Source organism: Terrapene carolina, unplaced genomic scaffold, assembly GCF_002925995.2.
Source record: "Terrapene carolina triunguis isolate 2854851 unplaced genomic scaffold, T_m_triunguis-2.0 Scaffold232, whole genome shotgun sequence".
Classification (NCBI taxonomy): domain Eukaryota; kingdom Metazoa; phylum Chordata; order Testudines; family Emydidae; genus Terrapene; species Terrapene triunguis.
The window spans coordinates 1,601,161-1,610,446 of NW_020664583.1; the positions used below are offsets into that span (position 1 = coordinate 1,601,161).

The 9,286-nt window shown below is 40.5% G+C and overlaps 1 protein-coding gene across 2 annotated transcripts in view; it reads right to left on the bottom strand.

Moving 5' to 3' along the window:
* Positions 1-8,950, bottom strand: part of PPARG (peroxisome proliferator activated receptor gamma) — a 112,125-nt gene extending 103,175 nt beyond the window's left edge. Inside the window, exon 1 of one of the 2 annotated variants that reach the window (XM_024211982.1) lies at positions 8,894-8,950. The gene's annotated coding sequence lies outside the window, so the exon portion shown is untranslated. The remainder of the gene's footprint in view (positions 1-8,893) is intronic. The other variant, XM_024211981.1, reaches the window with a different exon arrangement.
* Positions 8,951-9,286: the final 336 nt, after the last annotated feature.

Here is a 9,286-nt window from a genome sequence, read left to right on the forward strand (position 1 = left end):
ATCCTCAGTAAACTACACTAAGGCCTGGTCTAAACTAGGAAATAAGGTCAGTGTAACTACGTCACTCAGGAATGTGAAAAATCCTCACCCCTGATTGACACAGTTAAACCATCCGAAGCTCTGGTGTAGACAGTGCTAGGTCGACAGGGGAATTCTTCCTAATTCAAGCCCTAATTGAGTGAGGGAAACCTACCCACTACAAATTAGTGACTTTTGAAGCAATGGAGGAACACCAGCACCATTAGCCAATTGTAAAGGCCTTGTTTCAGGGCACAGATGAGCCCTGGGAGTGGGGCCAAGTAAGGAAGTGGTGATCCCCCATTGTCCTACAGAGAGCCGATACTCCAGCCTTCCTTGGAATTTCCCATATTTGGGCTTCAATAAGATGCAAATCCCCAAATCCATTTTCAGCACAGATTTCCAGTTTATAGAAATGCAGATAACTGAGGTTCTGCCACACATGCTTCTAAATAAGATTATAAAACACAGAGAACACTTTATATGTCTCTGAGGCCTGCTCTACGCCTACAACTTAGATCAACCTAGGTATACCGCTCATGGCTGTGGAAAATGTGGTGCCCTGCGTGACATAGTTAGGTGGACCAAACCACCTCTGTAGATGCAGCTAGATGGACAGAAGAATTCTACTGTAGACCTAGCTATTGCCTCTTGGGGGGGTGGGTTACCTATATTGACAGAAAAACCCCTCCTGTTGATGTAGGAAGTATCTACACTACAGTGCTACAGCAGCACAGCTGCAGTGTCATAGCTGTGCTGCTGAAGCACAGACGTATCCTAAAATTTTGCTCACAGGTACACCCATGCAGGTCCTTTGAATTCCATGGGATTGCACACAAGTAAAGGAGGGCAGAATTTGGCCCCCTATTTTAGAAATTATTTACTATGGTTAGAAGTCAACTTAGTAGCACATATTGTACTATGCTTCTACAGAATAAGAACTGAGATCTCAGCATAAAATCCAGCAGCTAGAAAATCACTGCAGGTGATAGCAAGCACTAAGTAAAATATATTCAAGATTAAAGGATAAGCACTTCACTTTTATTTACTGTGGACACCAAAAATGACAGTTCCTAAAAGTTAATTCTATCATAGGGAATTATGCACCTTATGAGTATAGAAGTGGTTGCATTTTCTCCACGCTCTCCAACTAGTTAGTACCAAAAAGCTCCAGCTCTTAAGTAGTAAAACCTGTTTTTCTGACCACCCCTACTAAAAGATCCTACTCTGAGTGTTAAAGCCTGTAATTAACATTTTTCTTTTCATATCTCTTCTTTTGGAGTAACAAAAGTAACTCTTTGGATATTCTGATATCTGTTTTAAACTACCACGGTTGAGAATTTCTTTCTCAGGGACATAAAAATATCCCAGCTAACAAATACTGAAAATGATTAAAAATGCATAATTCTGAATTGCTGTCAAACCTGCAATATAAAAAATAATTATTTCCCTCCCTTCATACACATATTTCATTTTGTTCAGTACTATGTTAGAATCCCTTTTTATTTTTACTTCCACTGAAGAATGTTATATATCTTGCATTTCTATGTTAAGATTTTCGGGGGGAGGGAGGGAAGGAGTTGGGAAAAATACTGCAGTATTGCATTGAGGATTAACCATATTACTTTTTAATATAAGATATATTTTCAAACTGAAGGTCAAATAGTGTGCACTTCTCAAACACGAATGTTGAGAATGCAACTCTCAATAAAATACTAAGAGAAAACTGTTAGACGTTAGCAGAATTACATTTCATTCCATGGTTAGCTGCCATAGTATTTACACAAGTGATGACCAATATGTTCAGAAGGTATGTATAAATACACAAGTAGTGTACTGTGCGCCTGAAATAAAATACTACGCTATGAAATAAAATACTATTTTATGGAACGCAGTGTAATTACATGTCATATAAAGTAGTTTAAGAGCAGATTATAATTCTGGTCAAGGCTATTTTAAGCCAATATGAGTCTCCCTTCAAAATCATTAAATTGGACTCTTCAGCTGAAAGGCCCAAGACTCAGTATGCAACCTTCCTCTCTATCCCCACCTGCTCCAGATGCCTATTACATGACAGTTATGAGAGTTCATTCTCCTAAAGGGAAATAAATAATGTGTCCAGAATTGTGGTGTTTGTGGAGGGAATAGGGGAATATTAAGTAGAGGTTTCCTGTCAAACAAGAATGGGGGGCTAGAGTGGAGGGACTCTGTAATGTGTCACAGCCAGATGCATGATAAAGAGGAAAGACATCCTAATTCCACACGGGACACATGCTGTTATCACAAAAGAGCTTTAGAACTGCATGAAAAAACTAATTCTCTTCCCCATGCAGCACTGTAGCATAAGCAGACAACATTACACTAGCGGGCTGGTCTGTATGACTTTAGTTTGATTTGAATGAGCATCATAAACTAATCTCACCTGCAAAACCTGTATAAAATTGTTTACATTTTGCTTAAAACTAAAGCTCAACTACAACTACAGTGAACTAACCACATTAGCTACAGAACATAATACAGAAAAATATACCACTGCTTGTTTCAAAGGCATTTCTACAACGTCCTTGATATATCATGTATTTATGTTTATCTAGCTTTAGCCATGTAGTCTTGCTGAGCAAATAAGAACTCACTGAGGGCTTGATCTGGTATTCTCTGCACACTCAAAATCCCCATTGGATTAAAAGGGAGTTTTGGATGCATGTGAAATACTGGACAGACTCTCTAGAAGTTTCTAGGGCCTAGCTAGTCTTAGGGTGAAATCCTGGCCCTACTGCTGTCAGTGGCCAAGCCCCCGAAGCTAGGATGTCATCCTTAGATTGTGTGTGTGTGTCTTATAGTGCATCTCTCGTCTGTATTTTCTTTTGGTGGCATGCATTAGGTTATGTGTATGCCTCTCTGCTTGGAATGCCAGCATATGATCATCTTAAAAATGATTTTGGGTGGGATTTCCGACATCTCCCAGTATTGGTCTAATTCTACTTCCATGGAAGTTAATTTACCATTTAATTCAGTGGAAGCAGAGTTAGGTGACATCTGAGTGCTTTTGAAAATCCCACCATTTATCCCTTCCAACATGTATAGGATAAAACACTTCTTACAGAGTGGCAGGCAGGTGTCAGATGAGCTGCTCATGGAAACTGCAAAACGCATCTGTGTGAACTAATGTGTAGCTGATCTCTATCAGTGGCAAGACACAGAAGGGGAAGGAAGGTAAGAGGGTGCAAGGAGCTTCCTTTCTCACCTTGTTCTTCTGGGCCAAGGCCAGTCAAAACATAACTGGGAAGCAATGCCACTGCTCCACAACAGCGACAACAATAGCATCTCCAAAAGAAGAGGGCAGGGTGAGGATGAGAGAAGGCTTCACCTTCTGCCTACCCTCTGCTCTAGCAAGCAGAGCTGACCATATATATAGCGGAATGCACATGGCACCATGCACTTTTCGCAAGGGCCCTTTTGGTAAATTACCTCAAATCCCTCCTGGAAGCTCCTGCTCCAGCCCACCCCCTCCACATTCTCTTGAAGCATGGACTATATTTATTTACAGCATGGACTGTACTGTGGGATTTAAACTGTAATCTATTCCGATGAATTCTGACCCATATTTCTGTTTTATTAAAGTTAAATAAAATTAAAAAAAAAATTAAACTGTAAAACAGTATTAAATACAAAAAATCTGAAATACCGTAATTCCAATGCTATTTATACCTTAAAAAAATTTCCAGCCAGTTTAATAGTTTTTACACTGAGGTCTCATATTGTTGTATTAGAGGTTTGAAAAGAAACTGTCCCAATGTTCTTATTTAAAACTCTCAGGGTATTATTATTTCAATTACATTAAATCAATTAATTATTACTTAGTTAGTAGTACTAACACAAATGATAACTAGAGGTTTATATATGCAGCATTTCTACATACTGTGAAGTCAGGAGGATGTTATTTCATAACACTGAAATAATATGTACATCCTGCCGTCTAGCTATATATACGTAGTGTACATGAATGTGTATGTACTAATATATACAAAGCATACACTTGTTCCTGAACATACATACACATGGGTACCTAAGCTTTGTTTTTAAAAATTGCTAATTATCAACCAGCAGAGTAGCAAGTTAGTAGCTTGTTGTTCAGCTAGATGGGACTTTGGGATTCATAGACTTGAATTCATAGACTTTGTCCTGAATGTGCAAACTGCATGGCATGCAGGTGATGTGCTTAGTCATGAGGGAAGAGGGTGGCTTATGCATGTCTACAAAGCATCACCTGTTAGTTGATTCCAGAAATTCATGAACTGGATTTTGAGGTAGCTGCTTATCTTCCCTTTTTAAACAGCAGTTATTTTGCTATTATAGCCAATGCCAGTGAAACAAATGAAAGTAAATATGCTACATACGGAAAGCATCTGTAAGTCAAAGTTTCTGCTTAATGATCCCACCATTTAATTGTGTTTCCCCTGTTTGTTTGTAGCTATCAGTGCTCTCTCCTCAGAGTTTTAGGATATAAGATAATTGGAATAGGCACTGTTTTTTCCTCTATGTTTGTACAATGCCTCACCCAATGGGCCCTGATCCTTGATTAGGCCATTAGGCAGTACTGCAATTCAAGTAACAAACAATTAATAATCATAACTATGTAGTTCACTTTCAAGAATTTTAATTTGGGGAAGGATATCATTGTTTTGTTTGGTTCCTTTAATGGATTTAGGAATCGGTTAATAACTGGGCTGTGGACCATAACTGAAAGAAGAGGGGAGATAAAGATTATGAGCCCAATCCTGCAATCCTGACTCCCATGTGCAAAGACTGCAAATCAATCCTTAAATGTAGCTAATTCTTTGCCAAATACTCTGTTGTTAAAATACTAGACTTAGGGCTAGATTGCCTCTGCACTTGGGTTGTATGCAGGGGGATTCCATTGCAGCAGATCCCCTGGAGGAATTCCGGGGCTCTGGAGGACCATTTACTGCAATGGAAACTCAGCAATCCTTTAAATTGGTACCATGTGCATTCCCCTCCCCGCAATCAGCTGAGAGTGGACCACATCCCCATCCCCTTCCAGTCCCTTTGAAGACACTTGTGCTGTCAGTAGCACAAGCCTCATAGATGCCCGTATTATTATTGGCACCTGACTAGGGGCACAACTGTCTAAGGGCCAGCTATGCTTCATATTTAGAAACAGCAATTAAAAAACCCAATCAGTTAAAAGAAAAATAAAGGCCTATCAGTCAGTACAAGAATCAATATCAGTACCCTGTTACTGTGATTCTTACTAATGTTGATCCAAATCAATTTTCATTCAGTCTTCAAAACCCCCATTGAAGCCAAAGGGATTTTTCTTGAGTAAGAACCTAGTGAAAATTGAGTAAGGCCCTCAGGAACTGTCTTGTTAATAGAAAGCACATGCATGAATTCCTTTAATGATATTTCTGGGTGTATAGTTATATAGAACCAATCACAACACTGATCTTCTACTACTTAGTGATTTGTTGCTTTTTAAAAAATACACAGAAAATTAACTGAAACATTCAAAACAGTTGCAATAAAATTACTTAAGAATAAGAAAAAAAATCAGCATAATAAATAAAGATTTATCAGAATTCACCATCACTTATAATATTACATTGGGGAACAATCTGCTTTCAATAAGTCTATTATTGACTTTAAAAATTAAATTAGTGGGTATATCATAACAACACAGCAAAATAAATTGCTTGAAAATAACATGGAAAGCATCGTGCCCATGACACCTCAACGAACTAGCTTGGAGAATCCTGTGGGCATTTTAAAAAAAAATTAAGCTAGTTAATTTAGACAGTGCACATATGCTTTTTGTGCTTGCTTTCCGTGAATACTCTAGAAAAGTGTTTTAGCGCAGAAACATATATGGAAATAGTAAATTTAAGCAAGTATTGGTTTATGCTCACCACAACTGAGAACAGAAAGAAAACCTTGTGACCTATGTATCAATCAAAAGTAATTAGTCACTCAAATTTCAAATACCAAATATTCAAAACTAATTACTGACACCTGAGTTACAGAACAAGAAATAGCTAGTGAAATTATTCTGAATTTTTTTGAATAGTGAATACTTCCAAAAAAATCAAAAGGTGCTTTCAGTCAATTCCAAAACATAAAGAGGCAAAAATCATTTAGTAAATTATTTCCTGTGAATTATTTGCTTAGCTTTGTACAAAACACAGTTTTGCTTCTACTTATAAACTATTTCTTGCTTTACTGATTAAACTGTTGGTTAAAATCATTCTAGTACTGACTGCCATAGAAATACATTTATATTGACTGAACTGGGCCTGAATTTAGGAACTGATCTATAGGAACTGAAAGAAAAGTCAAGTAGAAAAAACTCAGATTCAGCAGTAATGTCAATGTCAGTATCATAAAGCAAAAGTTAAAAACTGAAGCTATAATATTGATCAACTTTACCATCTTACAGGCGTTTGTTGTCATGTCTTAGTATGTAAAATACATACTTAAATTGGAGGAGGAGAATCATTTTTTATGGAAAGAACATACTATGACAAACTTTTCATGATACACTGATATCTGGTACAGGGCAATATACTTTTCAGATCAGGTATTATCAAGGAATGGATGCTGTCTACTAGGGCTACTCACAGAAATGTATAAAAATATGTAAACCAGTAATGCAATATTTTAATAAACTGATGTCTAAGTAGATTCAAATCTGACAGTAGCTCCTATAAGAATACCTACCAAATATTATTCTGATGTTTAGCTTCCAATTTCAACATCCATGTCTAACCATTTGATCAAATATCTCCCCCACTGACAATAGTCTATATCAGGGGTCGGCAACCTTTCAGAAGTGGTGTGCCGAGCCTTCGTTTATTCACTCTAATTTAAGGTTTTGCGTGCCGGTAATACATTTTAACGTTTTTAGAAGATCTCTTTCTATAAGTCTATAATATATAACTAAACTATTGTTGTATGTAAAGTAAATAAGGTTTTTAAAATGTTTAAGAAACTTCATTTAAAATTAAATTAAAATGCAGAGCCCCCTGGACATGGTGATCAGGACCCGGGCAGTGTGAATGCCACTGAAAATCAGCTTGCGTGCCACCTTCGGCACGCGTGCCATAGGTTGCCTACCCCTGGTCTATATTTACATTGTGCAGAATTGTTTAAAAATGATTCTTCATAGTCTCATAATTAAATCTCTAAGTAATTTTTCACATTAATCTTCAGTGAGACCTAGAGGGATTAAAAATGTTCAACATAACTACGCACAGGGAATTCTAATATCAACCAGGGTACAACAGACAAGACTAATTTGCAAAAGACAGACTGGACACTGCAGGTCATACAAGTTCCAGTGTACCTCATGGGCCACACTGGGTCCTTTTTAGCTAACAAGTAATGCATTATTATCATCTTTAAAAAGTTACTCTATGCATATTATTACAGACTGATTGCTAGGGGAAATATATATGTTTGAACATTGGTTACTAGACAGAACGTTAGTGTCATATTCCAGACAAACAACTCTTTTGGAGATGGAGGAAGTGGGTCACAAACAAAATTTATCAGTCCACACCCTTACTTTTAAATGTCTGGGCAATTATAGTTGATCCTTTTAATTTAAGTTAACTTAAATATAACAATACTATTAAATCAGAAGTCCAAGGTACATGAAAAAATAATAATTTCTTGATAACTTCCTGTGCTTATCTCCAAAAGGCTACACATAGATATCAGTCTAATGTCATAATATAAAGTTATAATAATACTATCACAGCATTGTATCATGTGAATATACTCCCTCACAGTTACAACACTACAGGAACTTGCAGTCCCCAGCTGCCAAGTACCCTGGAGAGAAATGACACCAGGAAAATTACAAAATGCTCCTGAAAACCTGGGGCATGCCACCCATATATAATATATTTTAACACAGTATCTCTGCTGTGGCATGACTGAACTCAGGGCTCGCTGACTTTTCTTGGTTGAGAAGTCAAAGAGAAAATGTTGCTTTTCATTCATTATCAGGTAAGCAAAGTGAGTAACACTCCCTCGCCATCTCCCCTCTCCACATGTTGTACCAATGGACATAGCCACCTGTAACTATCACAGAATATCAATGGGCACAGTTTACTGTCTATCTCCATCAATATCACACACGTAGCACCATTGGACATACATCCCCATGTGTATTCCACCATCCCCATACAGTACCCATGAACACTGTCCTTCTGCTTACCCCCAAACCACTTTACATAGCCCACATGAGATACAGTCCCCTCCAGTATAATCCACCTCTGCAACACAGCACCAAGGACCTACTATCTATGCTACTAACTCCATAGACCACCCATACGTAAAGCCTTCTGTGTATCTCACTGCCCCTAGATGCCCCCATGGACGCAGCTCACCCCGGAGCTCCCATGAACAGAGTTCTTCATTCCTCCCCAAACCCCTATGGGAACTGCGCCCTGCCCACAGAGCCCCCATGGGCATTAGCCCCATCCTCGCTCTCAGCCCTCGCCACCATGCCCACAACCCCCGCACTCCATGAAGCCTCCCCTTCATCAACAGCCCTCCACCACCCTCCCACAGCCTCCTGCCTGCCACCCCAAAGATCCCGCAGGAGCACAGCCCTCCTTTCTACCCCGTCTGCCCCCCACGGGCACAGCCCTCGCCCCCGGCAGACCCTTCTCTCTCCCCCGGGGTACAGCCCCCCTGCCTACTTCTACTCCAAAAGAGACCCCCCCTCTCTCCCTTAGATCCCCACGGACGCAGCCCCCTGTCTGTACCTGCCCCCCACACCTCCTTCCTGCCCCCAGAGAGCCCCCCTGCCGCGCCGGGGGATGGTCCCCGCAGCAGCTCACACACTGACCTGACGCTGTCAAGACTCAGCAGGAGAAACTGTTCCCTTCTAGTGGGATAAACTCCCCCCGCCCGGCCCGTCCTCCCGACGGGCACCGCCTCCCTGCTCGGCAGGCACCGCCTCCCCGCCCTGCTGCTGGCCCTCCCAGAGCCGGGGGCGCCGGGCGGCGCTGCCCGCTGCCCTGGGCGCTGGGCCTCCCGCGCGACTCGCGCGAGGGTCAGGGCCGTTGATCCCGGGCTCTGGAGCCTTGGCGGGAAACGGGGCACGGAGGGGGATGGGCGGACAAAAGCATGGGACGGGTAGGGCATGGGGTGCGGGACACAAAAGAGAATATGGCATAAAGAGGGCTCGGGAAGGAGATGGCATAGAGGGGAATGTGGCATGCAGGGAGTATGTAGGAGG